Below are 21,085 nucleotides of genomic sequence, written 5' to 3' on the forward strand. Positions count from 1 at the left end.
CAAGCACAACACTACTTGTTCCTTCAATTATTATTCGACAAGAATCTGAATGAAAGACAACTTTATTTCCTTTGTCGCATAATTGAGAGATACTAAGTAACTTTTGTTTGAAACCACTCACAAGATAAACATCACTAATTGCATGAGAAGAGGATATTCCAACTTTACCAACACCGATGATCTTACCCTTCTTGTTATCACCAAATGTGACCTTACCTCCATCGAAGGGTTCAAGTGAAAGAAATAAATTTACATCTCCAGTCATGTGCCTTGAGCATCCACTGTCAAGGTACCATAGGTTATTTTCTTTCACCACAACCTGCATAATAATTAGATACAGTTTTTAGGTACCCAAGCTAAGTTGGGTCCTTTGACGCCTGTCACCCTGAAAACTAGATCTTTTCTAACCCAAACCCTTTTAATAATTTTGCGTTTTGGAGGCGAATGGATTTGTTTAGAAGCCGTTTTAGGTTTAGTTGTGGGTTCCTTATGTTGCGGTTTTTCAGGTTGTTTTGGAGGAGCTTTGGTTTTGACGGGCTCCTTAGGTTTTGGAGTTTGTTTAGCTTTGGTATCCTTCTTAAAATCAAAGCTCATATCATAGAACCAACGATGATCATTGTTGCGTTTCTAACTGGTACTTAGTTCAGATGGGGTATTAATACTTTCTTCGAAAATAGTGTCAGATGTTTTGACAAAGTTGATTCCTTTTCTTAAATCTTGAGCATATTTGACACAATTTTCTTGGATATGTCCAGTATGACCACAGTAATTGCAAATCAAATATTCTGGTAAATTTGTATATTTTCTCCTTCTGAAGTCTCGTTCGGAAGGGGTTGATTTGCATTTAGAGTGATCTCTACGACCATAGCACTCGTGCCCTAATCCCATTTTCATGTTACTATCTGATTGCTCAGTTAGGAAATTTAGAACACGTGTGCTACCTTCCCATTTCTCATGAACCTTTCTAGCATGCAAGAGTAACTCTTTTAGGGACTCTATTTCTTTGTTGCATTTGGAATGATCTAACCCTGTGACTTTGGGAGGATGAGTCTCTTCATAATTATCACGGAAGTTCTGGAACCTATCATTAAGAACCCGTACCATCTCGGTATGCGTTCTTTTAATATTTAAAAGATCAGTTTTAGATTCCTTTAATTGCTGAGTTAGAGATTCGATCTCCTTCTTTTGATTTGAGATCATGGCCTCTCTATCCGTGGCCTTTGTCTCAAGTAGCTCTTTGACTTTTCTCAATTCCAATGTTATAGCTTCACTAGCTATAACTTTGGCTTGAAGATGCTTAATGTTGAGTTTTAGGTCTGAGGTTATAGCTTCATTAGCTATAACTTTAGACTCAAGAACCTTCTTCTCAGCATTTGTCATATCTGAAGTTGTAGCCATGTTGGCTGATACCGTCGTTTTGTATCAAAATTTAATTTATAATTCCAAACTAAAACTATAAATAGTAATAGTAAGGGTCGAACCACAGAGAGACAAGGTCAATTCTATTTGCTATTTCCAGTCTATAAAAAGCAACAATTAAGTGGGGTGTTTGAAATTGTTTGATTCTAAAAACTAATTGACAAAATAAGAGAATTCGAAAATAAGATAAAAGAGAGATTAGGAACTTTGGTTCACCATGGCTAAGGTCGGGTCAAAAAGGTAATAGAGGTCTTGTAAAACGGTCTCGGGGAACATGAGCAAGTCCTTCGATCAATGCTCAATAACCTTACGGTCTTCTAATTCCCAAGAATTTCTCAAAGCCTTCGCTCAAAGAAAATTCCAAACCCAATGAAAACCTAACCTACTAATCTTTCAATCTATCAAGACGGGTTTATCAAAAGGTAACAAGATCGATATGAAAGAATTCATACTAACAAAACAACCCTAATTTATGCCATGGCTTGCCTCGTTCCCAATCAATAAAATTAGCTATGCATAATTAAAACTATAACAATTGCAAAATTGACAACGAAGAATAAGTTTGACATGATTGAATTGAATTAAAGACAAAAGACAAGAACTGAATTGCTGAAATTAAATTGGTAACAACAAGAATTGAATTAACAAGAAATTAAAGAAGAAGGAATTTTCATAAAAGTTTACTAATTAAATGATGAACAAAGCAATTGAATTCGGGATTCGTCGTCCCTCTTTCTTGTCTCCAAACTAGATCTAAAACTGAGTTCTTCAATCATGAAAAAAGCATAACCTAAATATTCTGCGTTCTACTGATAAACGATGCCCAAAGTTAATTACAAATTGGGCCTTTAAAAGTCTAACACGAAAAATGAATCTCAGCTCGCAGCCTGGTCGATCGACTAAGCAGCATGGTCGATCGACCAGCCAATGCAGTGCAGTAGCCTCTGCTGAAATCCCACGGTCGATCGACTGAGTAGGTTGGTCGATCGACCAACTACACTGTGCAGAAACACCTTCTTCTCTTCAAAACAGCCCCTTCACTCCAATGCACGTATCCCAAGGTGAGTGAGTCCAACTCCCTTCTTCCAAGCTTCCCTGAAGTTGCCTCCGGAGGACGATTTAGGCTTGATTCAGCTCACTTCCACTCATTCCTACAATAAATCATAGAAAATGCAAAGTAAACCATTTCGGGAGAAATAGTAGCTTTAAGCTAACGAATATGCATGGAAATACGTGCCAAAACTGCAAATAAAGTGTATAGAATATGCACGTATCAAATCTCCCCAAACCAAACCTTGCTTGTCCCCAAGCAAGCACTATGACCCAAATAAAAACCTAATGGAAAGGAGTATACCTCAGAGCTAGCTACAAGTCAATGCCAAACCGTTTAATGCACATAACCAACTACTGCAAAGCTCAAAGCAAGTGAACAAATTTATGCATATCATGGAATTAAATCGGGTGTTCGACCTTGCAAGACTCATAAATTTGGACTCTCCCGGGTCACTCTTCCCTCAGCAAAGCAAATGGTAAGAATATATGTAGAAGAGAGGGAAGAAAATACAGACTCTCACCTAGACTGCGACCGACAAAACATGTATGCTTGACTAGTATGAATAATGATTCTAGCTACCGTACATACGCATAACCACCGTCAAGAACTATTACATGCCGAACTATTGCAAGTTTTGGATATGTAAGGCTAAGTGGGAAAGAAAGGGGAAAACAAGTATGGAAATGTGAGGGTAAGAGCCAAGCTAGTACCTAACAAACCATCAGAAACCGCATCCCAATCCTCCAACTCGAAATATATATGACCATTGCCTCCAAATGTCTAGGCAACAACTATCCCAAAACCGACACCTCCAAATCATAAAATAAGCACATGAGGTGTGTTCTTAACTCAGCCGAAATTTTTCTTATTATTTTTTTTCAAATTCTTTTTTTTTCTTTTCTTTCTGTTTTTTTTTTCATTTTCTTTTTCTGGAATGGGCAGTCGATCGACCAGAAACAGCAGTCGATCGACCACCTCTGCTGGACTAAACTCACTGCCCAGATCATCTTTTTTTTTTTTTTTTTCATTTTTCTGAGTTTCTTTGTTTCAGGCTGACAAAATAGCAACTCCTGCACTTCTCATAAATGCTCACTCCAACATTACAAAACGAACCAAGACTCCTATAATTCGACAAAATCCTCTACTACTTCCTAGCTCGGCACAATGGTAGGCTAAGTATGGGATGTAGTTAAGGGAAACTGGCAGATATGGCTTATAGTGGAGTTAATGGGGCAAAATGAAAAAGGGGGAGATGCAATAGTTCTCAAAACATGTAATACCTGTTGGAATATGTGTCCTCCGACAATAATGCGATCACGACTGTTGATCATGATGATCACATGTTTAAATCTCATTATAAAGAATACAATTGGGAAGTAATATTGTTACTGTCAACTGGTCAACATATATCCGTAATGATTGGCTGACTAGAGTTTGACATTACTGTCGTGCGACGGTGGTGATCAGTTGACCCCCTAGGTCATACCTATAGGGCAACACTCTTAATTGATTATTTAATTAATCGTATAACGTTACGAGTTAATTAAATTATTTGAAAATTGACGGACGATTTTGGAAGTAAAATTTACGTATCAAATTAAAATGTGATTATATGAGATACGGTCTGAGTAATTGAATCGTATCATTACTCGGATGAAATAATTGTTTAAGGTAACAATTAAATTTGAATGAATTATTATAAATACAATCTGTTGTGATTTATAAATGGTAAAAATTTTTGGTACAAGTAATTATGATATTACTAAGTCGATTTTTGTATGTGACGTATTTTTAATAATACGTTGATTTTTAATATGTTAAAAATACATAACAAATTTATGTTACATGTGACATGTTACATATTGAGAAATTGACAAAAATAATATGGAATCCATATTATGATTGTACCGAAATTAATGGGGTATTAGGTTAATATTGTGTTGATTAGTTTATTAAGTAAACACAATGATTACCTAATTGTCTAGCCATGCAACCCTATTAACATTGTTAAGAACAACAATTGCATGCATTGGCTCCCCTAAAAGCCCCCCTTCCACCCGGTTTTGAGAAGACAAAAACCATCATGGTTTTTCATATTTTTACTTAATAATATACAAAATGTTGTGTATCACAATTTCATTCTAACACTCATCCAAAAATTAATTCTAGAGAGAAAAATAATTCTCCTCTTCTTCTCTCCATAAAACCGAAAATATTAAGTGTGTTGTAATATTTTTAGGTCATTTTTCTACTACATTAATATTATACTAGTTCATGTAATATTAATTAAATTAAGGGTAAGCTTTGGGTATTAATCCTAAGGAGAGATCCTACACTTAGATCTTGGTTCTTCCATCATAGAAAAGCACAAGAACAAAAGAAAAGGAGATTTCTTTTGTGCCCATATAACCGAAATCACCAATGTAAGAACATGATTTCTCCTCTATTTTATCATTTGTTTGCATGCATAAAATCCATATTTAATTTTATGACAAATTAATTTATAACATATATGAGTATGTTTATGTATAAAGATCTACATTTTCTTCAATTGGTATCAAGAGCCACGGTTGTTTGCATGCAAATCGGTTAAAAGTTTTTCCGAGTTATAAGAATAACATATAAAACTTGTAAAAATTGTGTTATTGTGATATATCACGAAATTAATTCATGCATGTTAATATTTCTGGTCCTAAAATGTTTTAGGATATTTTGGTTAATTTTAAGGATTTTTATTGTTCATATTATACTATAATGGCATTTAAATATGATTTTATGAGTAAAAATGTCATTTTTGGTCTAAAATTAGCTATACTTTGAATTTTCAGGTGATTTTTGGATATGTTGTCACATATATTACTTTGAGATAACCTGTAAATTTTCATAATTTTTGGACTTGTTATGCTCGAAAAATGGATTTTTCATTATTAAATTCGGATTTAGGTGAAAAATGGGTTAATATGAGTTAAATTTCGAATCTGGTCATAGAAAATTAATATGTTGTCACATGCAATTTTACAAGATGTGTGTAAAATAATTGGCTATAAAGAAGTCTTTTTGCATGATTTATGGATTTTTGAAGAAAAATAGCATAAATAGTGACATTATTAGTGAAAAATTAATAAAACATAATCTATGACTTAGGAAAAACGTCTAATGTTTCGTTTTATTATCTTTTTTAGATCTAAAATTGAAAAGTTAATGAATATAATTTTTCCATATTTTTATGATTATTTTATTAAAAAATCGATAAACCGCAACATTGTTTTTCCGGAAAAATTTCGAAATTTTTTAACCTAAGATTTTGAACATTATGAGTGTCATGGTATTTTTACAGAATGTTCATGAGTTTAAATTTCAAATTTTGAATTTATTTGAAATTTTGTGATTTATTTGAAGTTTATAGCTTATTTTTGTAATTTTTGGTCCATTTATGAACAATTTTATAAAATATGGGTTAATTATGGTCAAATTATTAGTGAAGACTAAATTTTAAGTCCTAAGAGGTTAGGGTAATTAACTTATGCATAAATATGAGTTTATGTATTTTTTGTGATTATAAAAATGTTGAAATCACGCAAATCCGTAAAAACCGAGTAATATACGATATTGGCTAATTAAAGGCGATTTAGCATAAAATTGGGCATGTTCATACATATTATAATGCTGCATTTTTCTTTATGATTGTCATAATTTTAATTTATGTAATTTTGAATTATGTAATTTTACTTAGTATGGCCTTAGTTTTAATTGGTATTTCCCGAAATGTATGGGAATATCGATTCGGTTGTAATTTATTGTGATCTCGTATCACCGTTTTGTAATTTAATAGATTTATTTTATTTTAGTTACAAATGTATAATAGGAAATTATGTAATTTATTATGTAATTTTATTTATCTCGGAGTTCCCAAAGACGGATTTCTTCAAGATGTCGATACATAAAGACGGTGTTACCTCGAGATGCGTGCCACAACCGAAGTTCAAGGGACCAATGGAGTTGGTTTCCGAATATGTAATATTTAAATAGTTTTTCTATTTTAGGAAAGGCCATACTAGGATTTATTTATTTTTATGCTTGCATTTTATTTTATGTCGCATGCATCGCTAAATCGCCATAACTAAAACTTGCATTATCTTCTTATCGAGTTTGTCGACTGTGTCAAACATAATTATCGTAGTTCACCGCTTTAGTTCACTTAAAACGTGATAGATAATAATTTGACATGACCTCTCGCTAAAACAATTAATTGAGACATAGCCTTACCAAAGAGTAGAAACCATGAAAACCTATTTCGTGAGGGAGTGCACTCGGCCACACCGGGGTACAAACCTTGTTACGTAGGGGAAGTGGGTGATAAATGTCTATCCACCGAATTCATATTGATAAGGGTTTCATCGGCCACACCGTGCCCAAGTTAAATATGGGTTTGGATCATGGACACATTTATTCGAAATTTGGATTGAACTCAACAAAAGTTTTTCGATAAGGGTTTTATCAGCCACACCGTCCCCTTGTTGAATGTGTTTTGGGCTAAAGATATATGTTAAATGTAATATTATCGACCAAGAGTTCTAAAAGTAGAATCGATTAAACGTTAATCCACCGAGTTATATTGATAAGGGTTTCATCGGCCACACTGTGCCCAAGTTAATATGAATTTGGGTCTTGGAATCATTTATCTAGTTGGGTAGAGGTCACTAGAAAAATGCATAAAACTTGTTTAAATCATACATTTTTACGAGTATTATTATTAAAACGACATTTGTTTTACTCCTTCTATTTTGTTTTGTAGACCACTTATTTTCTCATAACAAATGGCAACACCAACTCCTAACGCCACACCTCTCGCTAGTTCATCATGGCTCCGATCCTTTATGGATCGATGTAAACTTGAAAAGAATGGGTCAAATTTCTCCGATTGGGATGCCCAACTCAAATTAGACCCCGAAGGTGACGACAAGCTTCGTTACCTTACCGAGGCCTCTCCACCCGAACCCTCCACTAGGTCCACCGCGGCCACTAGGGAAGCATATGAGGCTTACCAAAAGGAGTCCGCCGCAATGAAAAATGTCTTGATATTTGCGATGGAGGCGGACCTCCAAAGGAGAGCCTTTAAAATGGGCAATGCTAATGAGATTTACTCCAAACTTGTGACCATGTTTTCACAAACTCCGCGGATCGTCCAATATGAGGCGGCCGCGGCATTCTTTGATCTCGACTTCAAAGAGGGCCAAAAGGTTAGCCCTCATGTGCTCAAACTATTGGAGCTTGTCGAGACCTTGAAAATTCAAAAAGTTGAAATCCCCAAAGAACTCATTGTAGATAAGATTCTACACTCCTTGTCTAAAGTGAAAGCGTATGTTCAATTCCGGGTGAATTTTAACATGCAAGACAAGGATGTGTCTCTTGAGGAGTTGCACAAGTTACTTGTGCAAGCCGAGAGGGACATGGGGTTAAATGTGAACCCTCCCAAGGATGTGCTTAACATAAGCACTAAGAGTAAGGGGAAGTTAGAGAAGAATGGGAGAAAGGGCAAGAAGTAAGCTCCCACATTCACCAAAGCTAAGACTTGTGAAGCTAGCACCTCAAAAGTCAAGAAGGGTCCTCTTGATAAATGCCATTATTGTAATGGCATGGGACTTTGGAAAAGAAATTGTTCCAAATACCTTGGTGATATTAAGGCTAGAAAGATCACTCCAGTAGGTAAATGACTATCCTTCTTTTATGTTTATAATTCAACTATGGTATTATGATGCAAAGTTGTGATAATGTATCTCCCTTTTTATTGTAAATAGGGCCTCCACCAAGCAAAGACAAGGGAAAGGAAAAGCAAGCATAAGAAACCATGGAGAAGCTATGGATAGCTTTTATGGAGCTTTGCTTTTCATTGTCTTATTTTAAATTATGTTTTGGATTTTTAGAACTTTAAATTTCCGTGTTCGACATGGAAAGGTATTTTGGATAATAATTTGTATTTTGGATAATGGTGACTTGGTTTGCAACCCAAGTCACCCGTTTTATCATTTATCCTTTATGTTCTAAAATTTCATCTTTAAATGCTTGCTCTTAGGAACATAAGATTATTCATTTAAAGTGATCTAATAGACAAATATAATGACGGGTTTCATTATATGTCCACATGCTTAAGGCTTGTGTATGATCATTTATAAAGCGATTTTGAGTCTATAAACTCTCTTAAAGGAATGTCAATCACCAAGTACACATATGAAATCAATAACTATTAGTCTATCTATGAGATAGTTCTCCTTATACTTCAACATCATTAATTTGTGTCTCATATGCTATCTTTGAATCTATAGTGTATTTATTCTAAAGATAGAGTGGGAGAAAAATGAGGACACAACACACAAGGCAAGATAAAATTGTGTACTTGTGTATATGAAGATCTACGCAAGAGAGAATGATTTGAATGAAGGTATATCTATTTACATAGTATGCCGAATAGATGAGATCTATGGTCTCAAGTTAGTTCTATATGACTAAAGAGACCAAGTGAAGTAATCATAAGAGTATATTCTCAAGATAACTACACGACGAGACCAAAAGAAAGTTTTGGAAGAAAAAAAGACTAATGAAAAGTCTTAACAAGTTTTTGACTAAGTTTATGAAATTTTTGACCAATAGTTTCAACCGAGATTTACTTAAGAGCCTAAATGAATTAAACTAACATCCTAGTAATAAGCGACATTTATGACTAGAGGTTACAAGATTTGATATACCGATATCCTCAATTGCTAAAAGTTAAACCATGCAAAAGTCATTACTTAACCTCATTATGATATGAATTGGTTAAACCTCCTTCTAAAAGGGTATTTTGAAGGATGCGTATTAAATATTATTATTTTATTTAAACAAATGACATTGCACTGAATCATTATGACATGATCAAGTTAGAGATTGAAATATCTTTCCATAAGGTTTAGATAAGACCTCTTCAAAATAGGAATTTTGAAAGGATATGATAGGAACATATAAGGCTTTATCTAAATGACTTTGCAAAGCAACATACATTTTGTTTTCGATTAAGTAATAAATTTCGAAACATCATGGTATTTAGTGGGAGCTATTTCGATTAAGTAATGAAATTTCGAAACACCTGGAATTAAGTGGGAGTTTAGAAAATTTTCATGTGAAGACATGGAATTTAGTGGGAGCTATCATCCTTGAATGTATAAAACTCATTACTCATTAAGGAATGACGAGCTAATATCTTCTTCACAAAGAAGTATTTGAGTTTTCAATTCTGGATGAACATGGACTATGATGAATCCAATTACATTGAGAGATATTGGATTTGTATTAAGATATACTCATTGTATCAACATACACATAGGTTATTCATATGAATGAAAATGGGATTACCATTAGCAGTCATGGTAGTTCATTGAACCTAAGAACGGTTGGTCTCATGATTATTAGCTACTAATGTTTCTGCCATTAGAATAATCATGCACATGTCCAATTATGAATCATATGCATCAGAGCATGATGATTATTGGTAAGCCATAATAGAAACGTCATGAATTCTCGAGTAGAATCCGATGAGCGATTTCGGTGTTTGTCAGAATGCTCTTATATGTGTCAAGAGGTTGCGCATATTAATGAAAATCCGAGCACATGTGAGGATTTATGAGAATCCTTAACCTTTCAAGCTAGAAGGAGAAATAAGAAGTTACTCAATACTAATCTTTCCTAACTATGCTAGGACTTGTGAGAAGTGCTAGGCCAATCGTTTTGGCAAATTGTTGCAAGACTCTACAAAACATATACCTAGTGCATTGTGTGTGGATGGGGTACTTGATCAGTACAAGTTATATCATTCATCACAAATTCGGTCGTTATGTGATAATTGATACGGAAGTTCTTTCAAGATAAAGAACCAAAACCGAGGTCGGGAACCTTGATGTGTACTTGGTAAAGTTCATGCTATGAGAGAGAACATGAATGTAAAGGAAAATGCAAGTGTAAGAAGTTTGAACGCATGGACACATGGGATGTTAAACTTCTATTGCAATAAATAAGTGTTTACACTAACGATATACTCCCTCCCATCCAAACCAAAGGTAACACTTACCTTATTCGGACCATCCAAACCAAACTACCCATTCCTTATTTGGTAAAAAACATGACTAAAGACCCCTCATACACCCTTATTATTTACAGAAAATGCCATCATATTTGTGGCCCTCCTTTAATTAAACTACTAGTGGTCCTACTTTAATTCCAATACTACCCTTACTTTTTCTCTACTTTCTTAAAACTTGTGCTCCCTCCCATGTTACCTTTGGTTTGGATGGGAGGGAGTACATCACAAGGTTGTTATATGATATTGACTACCCGAGTGTGATGTCGACATTTGTCGTTTGAGTTATTATTAACTCACCTTGTACATTGTTATATCCAAACGGGTTGTGGAGACAATTGAACCCCGTTAAAGTGAACATGGATTAACATTGTATTTGCCCATAGTTACTTGTATGAGGTGACGTCTCGAAGTGACTAGAGTGTGATGTGATTGATGGCAAGTTCAAGTGCCATAGAGTCATGTGAGATGACTAGTCGATCACATAGGCAGACTGTTAGGAACATTTTGTCGGGCCTAATGACCGCTTATAGAGTTCTGGCAAATTTATATAGCCTGGTCGTGGCAAGATCTACTATAGTATTCGAATGAGTCGATTCTTTTGACTAAAGACTATTCGCCTAAGATGGCACAGTTTCAGATTAACTTTGATTTATGTTACTACGACCATCGTAAATAGGGTCAAATAGGCATATTTTGGGTTATGATGGCTGTGGCTAGTCGAAGGGAATGAGTGCGATAGGAATTGTCCACCCCTAGTCAGGGTTATAACAATATCTCAGGGCCACTCGAGGAGTAATGAACTGGAAATGCGTGGCCACGCTCGGAAAGTATCTATGATAGATAAGTCCGGTCAATCAGTTATTCTCCAGATCGAGGAAACCACTCTCGATATGATCACTTGCAAGTACGACCTGAAAGACACCTTGCATTTAGTGGGAGATAGTAATAGGACAAGAGAATTGGTGATGCACACTTGTCGAGAACAAGTGGGAGATTGTTAGAATATGTGTCCTCCGACAATAATGCGATCACGATTGTTGATCATGATGATCACATGTTTAAATCTCATTATAAAGAATACAATTGGGAAGTAATATTGTTACTGTCAACTGGTCAACATATATCGGTAATGATTGGCTGACTATAGTTTGACATTATCGTGCGTGCGACGGTGGTGATCGATTGACCCCTAGGTCATACCTATAGGGCAACACTCTTAATTGATTATTTAATTAATCGTATAACGTTACGAGTTAATTAAATTATTTGAAAATTGACGGACGATTTTGGAAGTAAAATTTACGTATCAAATTAAAATGTGATTAAATGAGATACGGTCTGAGTAATTGAATCGTATCATTACTCGGATGAAATAATTGTTTAAGGTAACAATTAAATTTGAATGAATTATTATAAATACAATCTGTTGTGATTTATAAATGGTAAAATTTTTTGGTACAAGTAATTATGATATTACTAAGTCGATTTTTGTATGTGACATATTTTTAATAATACGTTGATTTTTAATATGTTAAAAATACATAACAAATTTATGTTACATGTGACATGTTACATATTGAGAAATTGACAAAAATAATATGGACTCCATATTATGATTGTACCGAAATTAATGGGGTATTAGGTTAATATTGTGTTGATTAATTTATTAAGTAAACACAATGATTACCTAATTGTCTAGCCATGCAACCCTATTAACATTGTCAAGAGCAACAATTGCATGCATTGGCTCCCCTAAAAGCCCCCCTTCCACCCGGTTTTGAGAAGACAAAAACCATCATGGTTTTTCATATTTTTACCTAATAATATACAAAATGTTGTGTATCACAATTTCATTCTAACACTCATCCAAAAATTAATTCTAGAGAGAAAAATAATTCTCCTCTTCTTCTCTCCATAAAACCGAAAATATTAAGTGTGTTGTAATATTTTTGGGTCATTTTTCTACTACATTAATATTATACTAGTTCATGTAATATTAATTAAATTAAGGGTAAGCTTTGGGTATTAATCCTAAGGAGAGATCCTACACTTGGATCTTGGTTCTTCCATCATCGGAAAGCACAAGAACAAAAGAAAAGGAGATTTCTTTTGTGCCCATATAACCGAAATCACCAATGTAAGAACATGATTTCTCCTCTATTTTATCATTTGTTTGCATGCATAAAATCCATATTTAATTTTATGACAAATTAATTTATAACATATATGAGTATGTTTATGTTTAAAGATCTACATTTCCTTCAATACCGACCACAAACTGATGCGTATAGGCAATAAGCAATCAAAACTCATACACGTGCAAAACATGAAATGACGGGAGTACTACTCTCAATCCTAAATTAACCGGTCATGAATGTCACCAGTTATAGGCTCTATATCTCAGAAAGTATAAGTAGTTTGCCAAAAGTAATGAGTCAAGTCTAATAACCCGAAGTAAATTCCATAACAAAATTTGAGAAATCACTTTTAACTCTCGCTAAGCAGTTGTGAAAAGGCAAGGAATGGCATATATTTGACTAATAGTGCATTGTCATCATTAATAAACTCCAATCCGACTCAACTATATGCAAAAGTAAACGTGATATTTTTTATTTTATTTTTTTGAAATTTTTCGGTTTTTTTTTTTTTTTTTTGAAATAACACAAATGCAAGCTAAAATGCAGTAAACGTGTGACTGAAATGCAATAAAAAACAAATGCATATGAAAAAGACATATGCAAATACCCTCCCCAAACCAAAACGCACAATGCCCCCATTGTGCTCAGCAGCAAATCACCAGCAGTCACAACAATATAGGGAGGAATAAAAGCAACAACAAAAGAAAGGGAAACTAACAAAGAAGGATAGGAAACTCACAAAAGACGACCTCCCCACACCAGCCAAAACAGGGGAGGTCACAAGCATCTAATCCCCACCATCGTACTCAGAACCACTATCCTCTCCTGACCCCGAGTCGCTCTCCTCCTCCTCCGCCTCATCAGCAGCGGCAGTAGTGGTCGTGGAGGGAGGTCTCCTGGCAGGCTGAGGGTACCCGCCCACCGGAGGGACAAAGAAGGACGGGTGAGTCCAGGCACCTCGTGGGAGCATCTCCCCACGAGCGTACTCCTCGTAAAATGGGTACAGGGCCAGGACCGTGTCTAGTCGGTGCTGATCAAAGCTCCTGCACAAGTCACTCAACACACGTGACATCCCCCTTTGGTCCATGACCGGAGGGATAACCAAAGGTGTACGGGGCGAAAAGTGTCCGGGTAACCCGTAGGAGCAGGAGTAGAAGAGGAGAAGGCTCGTTAAAATGAGGCATGAGCCCGCCTCGAGGTGCTAGCAGTAGCGGTGCCCGCCCCAATAGGGAGCCTGTAGCTAGGCAAGGGCGGGCGAGCTGCCCCCTGGACAGTGGTAAGGGGCAGGATAGGAGGGAGGCCACGACTATCGACCCACTTCACAGACCTCGCGTAGGCAATATCCATGAAGCGGTTGGCGATACGTGTCACCAACCCACCACTAGCAATGGTGGCCAAAGTGCCCTCACTTATGGTTTGAAAGTGAGCGGCAGACAAATAAGCGATGTTATAGATACGGGCTACCCGAGTTTCAACGTTCAGATAGCTCGCCAAGATAGACAATTCAATGTTATTCACATTATTTGACTCCTTACGGCTGAAAATGGTATTACCCATTAGCCGTAGAAAATAACGAAAAGAGGGCAAGTGGACGGAAGTGCCCGTCCTCTTAGGCCCGTTCCAGTCACCAATACATGACCACATGACTCGTGAACATCAGAAGTTTCCGAGGTGTTACCCTCGAAATAAAGACCCAAAAATCCAGCAAAGTCGGCTAATGTCAGGGAGTAGGTGACATTGAATAGCCGGAAAGAAATGCAAGGGCTACTCCTGTGGGCTTCAAAAGAAGCCTGGTCAAAAGCATAGGACGAGAAAAACTCAAGGGACAAAATGTCATAAGTGAACTCAGCCATGTCCACAAGACCCGTCATTCCTGTCCCATTTAGCAGGGACACAACAGACTCAAAACAGCCTAATTTCTCTAAAGTAGGTTTGTGAAGAAATCGGGTGGCTGTTACTTTCATTTTTGCGACAAAAAGAGCGAACTTGGCTCGCTGAGTAGAGGTGGAAAAAATAACCTGCGGATAGTCAGGTAGACTATCCGTGGTGTTCTCAATCATTAGCGGCGGACCCCGCGGCCGTTTGGCAGCTCCCTGGCTGGACTGCCCTTCGTACATCGCCTGCTTTCCTTTTGTCCTCTTTTCTTCCTACAAACAACACATTAGCAACAAGCTTCCCATAACAATGACAATTTATGAAAACCCGAAACAAAATCAGAAATTGAAAACGGATTTAGGGTTTCGACAATTTGGGGGAAACTGATTTAAACATCTTACAATTGCTAATATGGCTCGAAAATCAAGGGAAAAGGGTAGAAAAAGCAATTAAAGCATAAAAATCGACAAGAAACTAGCCCTAATTCGATTTTCCCCAATTCGATTTTTCCGTCTCAATGTAACAATGCTCGAAATTTGGGCATGAAACTTCAGTAAAAATCGAATATGAAGGATGGAAATAAGATGAAAGACATACCTTTGACGAGAACTTGAAGATTTAAGCAAGAAAATTCGAGAATAAGAGGGGATTGCAGGAAAATCGCGAAAAAGGGAAGAAAATAGGGTTTTCTTTTGATTTTCTGATTTTATGAAAGTGAAAGAATGAATGAAGAATGAGATAAAACTTCTCTATTAATCTTGCATTCTGATTCGCGCGGTGGTCGATCGACCACCTGACCCGGTCGATCGACCAGGATCCCCTTATGCAGCTTCTCTGGTTGTCGTGTGGTGGTCGATCAATTACATGACCCAGTCGATCGACCAATCTCTCTTATACAGTAGCTTCTGCCTTTTCCTCTTCAGTCGATCGACTGAGTAACTTAGTCGATCGACTGCAAACGCTGGCAATTAAACTCAAAATCGTCAAAAATTCATTTTGCCACTTCAATTTCCCGTTCTTCTCTCATGAATATTCAGTAAACCACCCTACGCACTTTGCATAAAATAAATTCCTGCAAAAATTCTCAAAGGCGCACATTTTGCAAACCAAGAAATTGCTGATTAAAAAGAATTAACTAAAGCTCCTAATGCAAATTAATTAAAATAAAACTGTAAAGTTCCTAATTAAAAAAGTTTACAAGCCGGGTTGCCTCCCGGTTAGCGCTGGTTTAAGAGGTCCCGCACGACCTTTTTACCTCAGTTTGCAGCTTCTAAAATTGGGTCAAAGAACAGTACTTCGACCTGCCCAACGAAATCGTCTGCACCGTGATAATGTTTCACATATTGGCAATTAACTTTGAAACTTTCTCCAGCAGAGGTCTCCAATTCAACTGATCCGAATTTTGTAACTGCTGTGATTGTATAGGGGCCAGTCCACCTGGATTTCAGCTTACCAAGAAATAAACGGATACGTGCGTTAAAAAGAAGTACCTTATCGCCAATATGGAATTCGCGCTTGATGATTCTCTTGTCGTGCCAGCGCTTTGTTTTCTCTTTGTAGATCCTAGCATTATCATAGGCCAGCAGCCTAAATTCCTCCAGCTCATTCAGTTGTGTCATGCGTTTCTCACGAGAGAGGTTAGGATCCAAATTCAAATCACAAATAGCCCACCAAGACTTACGCTCCAACTCAACAGGTAAATGACATGTCTTACCATAAATCAATCGGTATGGTGACATCCCGATTGGCGTTTTAAACGCGGTTCTATAAGCCCATAAGACATCATCTAACTTAAGACTCCAATCTTTCCGTGATTTAGAAACAACATTAGCTAAGACTTCTTTCAATTCTCTGTTAGAAATCTCAACCTGACCACTAGTTTGGGGATGATACCCCAAACCTCTACGATGTTGGACACCGAATTTAGTCAATAAAGCACTAAGTTGTTTTTCTTTAAAATGCATTCCCCCATCGCTAATGACAACTATAGGGACACCAAAACGAGGGAAAATAATCTTTTTAAACAGTTTAATCATGGCCTTTGCGTCGCAATGGGGAGTAGCGATAGCTTCTACCCATTTGGACACATAATCTACAGCTACGAGGATAAATTTATTACCTTTACTGCTCGGAAAAGGTCCTTGATAATCAATGCCCCAGACATCGAAAATCTCAACCTCAAGAATGCCTACCTGTGGCATCTCATGTCTCTTGGAAATATTCCCCGATCTTTGACAAGCATCGCACTTAACAACAAAATTGCGACTATCTGCATGCAAATTTGGCCAATAGAAACCAGATTGGAGTACCTTTGCCATAGTCCGGACCATGGTGACCACCATAGGCAGAAGAGTGGCAAGCTTCTAGGATATCCTTCACCTCCCATTGAGGCACACATCTCCGGATAAGACCGTCTGCGCATTCCTTGAAAACATAAGGATCATCCCAAAAGTATTGTCTAGCATCATAAGCGAACCGCTTCTTCTGCTGCCATGAAAGCTCGGGTGGTATCCTACCTGTCACAGCAAAGTTAGCAAAATCAGCAAACCACGGAGGTGGATAAGACCCTAAAGTAGTAATAGCTAACAGACTCTCATCAGGAAAAGAATCATTAATAGGTAACGAATCCTCCCTTTCTGTCAGCTGTAGACGAGATAAATGGTCAGCCACCACATTCTCTGCTCCTTTCTTATCTCTGATCTCCAAATCAAACTCCTGCAAAAGGAATATCCACCTCAAAAGCCTCGGCTTTGCATCCTTCTTAAGAAAGAGAGTCTTCAACGCTGCATGGTCAGTGTAAACAACAACCTTAGAACCTAACAAATAAGACTGAAATTTGTCTAAGGCAAAAACTACAGCTAAAAACTCCTTCTCAGTGGTATAATAATTGACTTGAGCCTCATCCAGAGTTCGGCTCGCATAGTATATGGCATTCAAAAATTTGTTCTTCCGCTGTCCCAAAACTGCACCGATCGCATAATCGCTGGCATCACACATAATCTCAAATGGGAGATCCCAATCAGGCGGCTGAATGATTGGTGCAGAAACTAGAGCCTCCTTCAACCTGTTAAAAGCTAAAAAGTACCCATCAATAAACTCAAAGAAAACATCCTTAAGGAGCAATTGTGTAAGTGGTTTAGCAATTTTTGAAAAATCCTTAATGAAATGCCGATAGAAACCAGCGTGACCAAGGAAACTCCTCACTCCTTTAACATTCACGGGAGGGGGCAATTGCTTAATCACCTGCACTTTTGCTTTGTCAACATGTATACCCTTATCAGAAATCAGATACCCTAACACAACTCCCTCATTGACCATAAACTGACATTTTTCCCAGTTTAAAACAAGATTAACATCAATACAACGCTGCATGACTTTATCAAGATTAGCTAAACAACGATCAAAGTCATTACCATAAACTGAGAAATCATCCATAAATACCTCCATAATGTTCTCTATATAATCAGAAAAAATCCCCATCATGCACCTCTGAAAGGTAGCTGGGGCGTTACACAATCCGAAGGGGATCCTGCGGTATGCAAAAACCCCCTGTGGACAGGTAAAAGTGGTCTTATTCTGATCATCCGGATAAATAGGGATCTGAAAGAACCCTGAATATCCATCTAGAAAACAGAAAAATTTGTTAGAAGCAAGTCTTTCAGTCATTTGGTCAACAAAAGGGAGGGGGAAGTGGTCTTTCTTGGTGGCGGCATTCAACTGTCTATAATCAATGGACATCCGCCACCCTGTCACAACTCGTGTTGGTATTAATTCATTTTTCTCATTTTTAACCACGGTAGCCCCTCCTTTCTTTGGAATTACCTGAACTGGGTTAATCCACTTGGAGTTGCCAACTGTATAAATAATACCTGCATCGAGTAGTTTCATCACCTCAGCCATAACAACTTCCTGCATCTTCGGGTTCAACTTGCGTTGACCCTGTCTGTAAGGCTTGTGGCCTTCCTTCAGCTTTATCCTGTGCATACAAATATCAGGGCTAATGCCCTTAATATCATCCAAAGAGTAACCTAAAGCCTTCCTGTTTTTCTTAAGCACACACATCAAGGCAGACAGCTGGTCATCATTAAGCTTAACACTAACAATAGCTGGGTACTGCTCTGTATCATCTAGAAAAACATACTTAAGATTAGGAGGAAGTGGCTTACGCTCAGGCACCTTTACCTCTACAACAGAGAAATCGCTTCAATGGTATAGCAAGTGTTTACCAAATTCTTGTTGGCCAGGCTCAAGAGCATCTCATCTTCTTCCTCTGTGAGCTTGTAGCTTTCCATTGAGGCTACCAAAGCATCTGCCTATTCAGCATTCTCCGCTGTACTACCTTCACACTCATCTAAACGAGTTAGATCAGCTAAGGGATCCTTGGCTAAGGATTCTCTCCAATTATAATTAACAGCCCTGTCAACAATATCAATGGAATAACACGTGTCATCATCAGCAGGTTCAGTAGCCTTAGGAGCAAGACTAAACTCAATGGTGGCATCCCCTACCTCTAAGGTAATGATTCCGCGTTTGACATCTATTACAGCTCCAGCTGTATGTAAAAATGGTCTACCTAAAATAATAGGTATCTGACTGTCCTCTACAATGTCCAAAACAACGAAATCGACAGGAATAAAAAACTTACCCACTCGAACGGGTACATCCTCTAAGACTCCTAAAGGTCTCTGAGTCTATCTATTTGCCATCTGAAGGGTAATATCGGTCACCTTAAGTTTACCAATATTTAGCCTTTCGCAAACAGAGTATGGTATGACACTGACACTAGCCCCTAAATCGCAAAGGGCCTTTCCAATTTCGTGGTTACCTATAGTGCAGGGAATTGAAAAACTACCCGGGTCCTTTAATTTAGGTGGTATATTAATTTGCGAAAGAGCATTACATTCTTCCACGAAAGAAACATTACCATCATCATGAAAATTTCTCTTACGATTCAAAATGTCTTTCATAAATTTAGCGTAAGAGGGTACCTGGGTAATTAGGTCAGTGAAAGGAATGGTTACCTCGAGATTCTTGACTATCTCCAAAAACTTACCAAACTTGCGCTCCAGCTTAGTATTCTTTAAACGCTACGGATACGGGACTACAACACTGGCCGTAGGATCAGTGACCTTCGGCTTCCGTAAGTTTAAAACCTCCGTCAAATCATCAATAAGTGTAGAATCATGCAAACTTGTTGACGGATTTGCATCCTGCACTGGAGTCCCAGTCGATCGACCATTGGACTCGGTCGATCGACCAATCATGCTGGACGTGAACAGTTTCTGGTCAGAAACTGTTTCTTCAGGAACCTTAGTCGATCGACTGCTGTTGGTGGTCGATCGACCACCTGTGCTGGGCATGAATAGTTTCTGATCAGAAACTTTTTCCTCAGGAATTCCGGTCGATCGACTGCTGTTGTTGGTCGATCGACCGCCGGTACTGGCAATATAGTTCGGTTTCGCACCAGAATTTAAACTAGCCTCTTCATCATTTCCCAAGTCTCCTCTTGGCTTATCGGGACCTTCATAAGAGAGGACACTTCTGAGATTAATGGCATTAATTGTTTCAATTGGCCTCTCACATTTGCTTGAAGAATTGGCGACTTGGTTAGCCTTTATATTCTCCAACTGCTTCACAAAATTCTTTGTGGACTCAATCCCGGCTGCTTCCATTTTCGCAACTTGAACCAAAAGAGTTCGGACTTGCTCTCTCAATTCCGTGGTCTCGTTTGAGTTATGGACAGGAATTTCAACTCTTTCCTTTGAAGCATCAGAGGCCTCAAGCCTCTCGAGACGGGCAGTAATAGAAGTTATTAGTGTCACAACGGCACTCATTTCATCACTTTGCTTTCGCGACTTTCCACGCGAACTTCCAAACTCGGCTCTATGGACTGCCATCTCCTCAATAGTGTTCCAACCTTTATTCTGACCGGTATTATTTTGGAACCTACCATTCGCAGCTGCATCCAGAATGACCTTGTAATCATCATATAAAGCATTATAGAATAAATTGCAAAGGTACAACTGCTGAAAATCGTGGTGAGGGACAGACCGAACCAAATTCTTGAAACGTCCTCATGCTTCACAAAATTCCTCATCATTTCCTTGCTGGAAATTTGTGATTTTACTTCTCAAAGCATCAGTCTTTGCAAGTGGGAAATATTTTTTGTAGAAGGCCAATGCGAGAGATGTCCAATCTGTGACTCCAGTTGCTACCCTATCAAGGTAGCGGTACCAATCTCGCGCATAATCCTTCAAGGAGTACATGAACATCACCCCCTTTACTTCATCCTGAGTCACCCCAGCCGGTACAGGTATGGAACAACAGTAGTCTGTGAAAATTTCCATATGCTTCAAAGGATCCTCGTCCGGTAGACCAGCAAACTGATTTCGCTCCACTAAATCAATATAAGAGGAACGAAATTCGAAGTGACCGGTAGTAGGGGTAGGTAACACGTGCCCCTTTGGAAGGTGCTGCTCTTTTGGCTGA

At 37.7% G+C, this 21,085-nt stretch overlaps 1 non-coding gene across 1 annotated transcript; it reads left to right on the forward strand.

Annotated features, from left to right (window-relative positions):
* The first annotated feature begins 20,626 nt into the window (after positions 1 to 20,626).
* LOC141645082 (small nucleolar RNA R71) lies at positions 20,627 to 20,733 on the forward strand. The gene has a single exon (XR_012544675.1). It is a non-coding gene; the product is annotated as a small nucleolar RNA R71 (small nucleolar RNA).
* Positions 20,734 to 21,085: the final 352 nt, after the last annotated feature.

The sequence above is a fragment of the Silene latifolia genome, chromosome 2 (assembly GCF_048544455.1).
Source record: "Silene latifolia isolate original U9 population chromosome 2, ASM4854445v1, whole genome shotgun sequence".
NCBI classification, from domain to species: Eukaryota; Viridiplantae; Streptophyta; class Magnoliopsida; order Caryophyllales; family Caryophyllaceae; genus Silene; species Silene latifolia.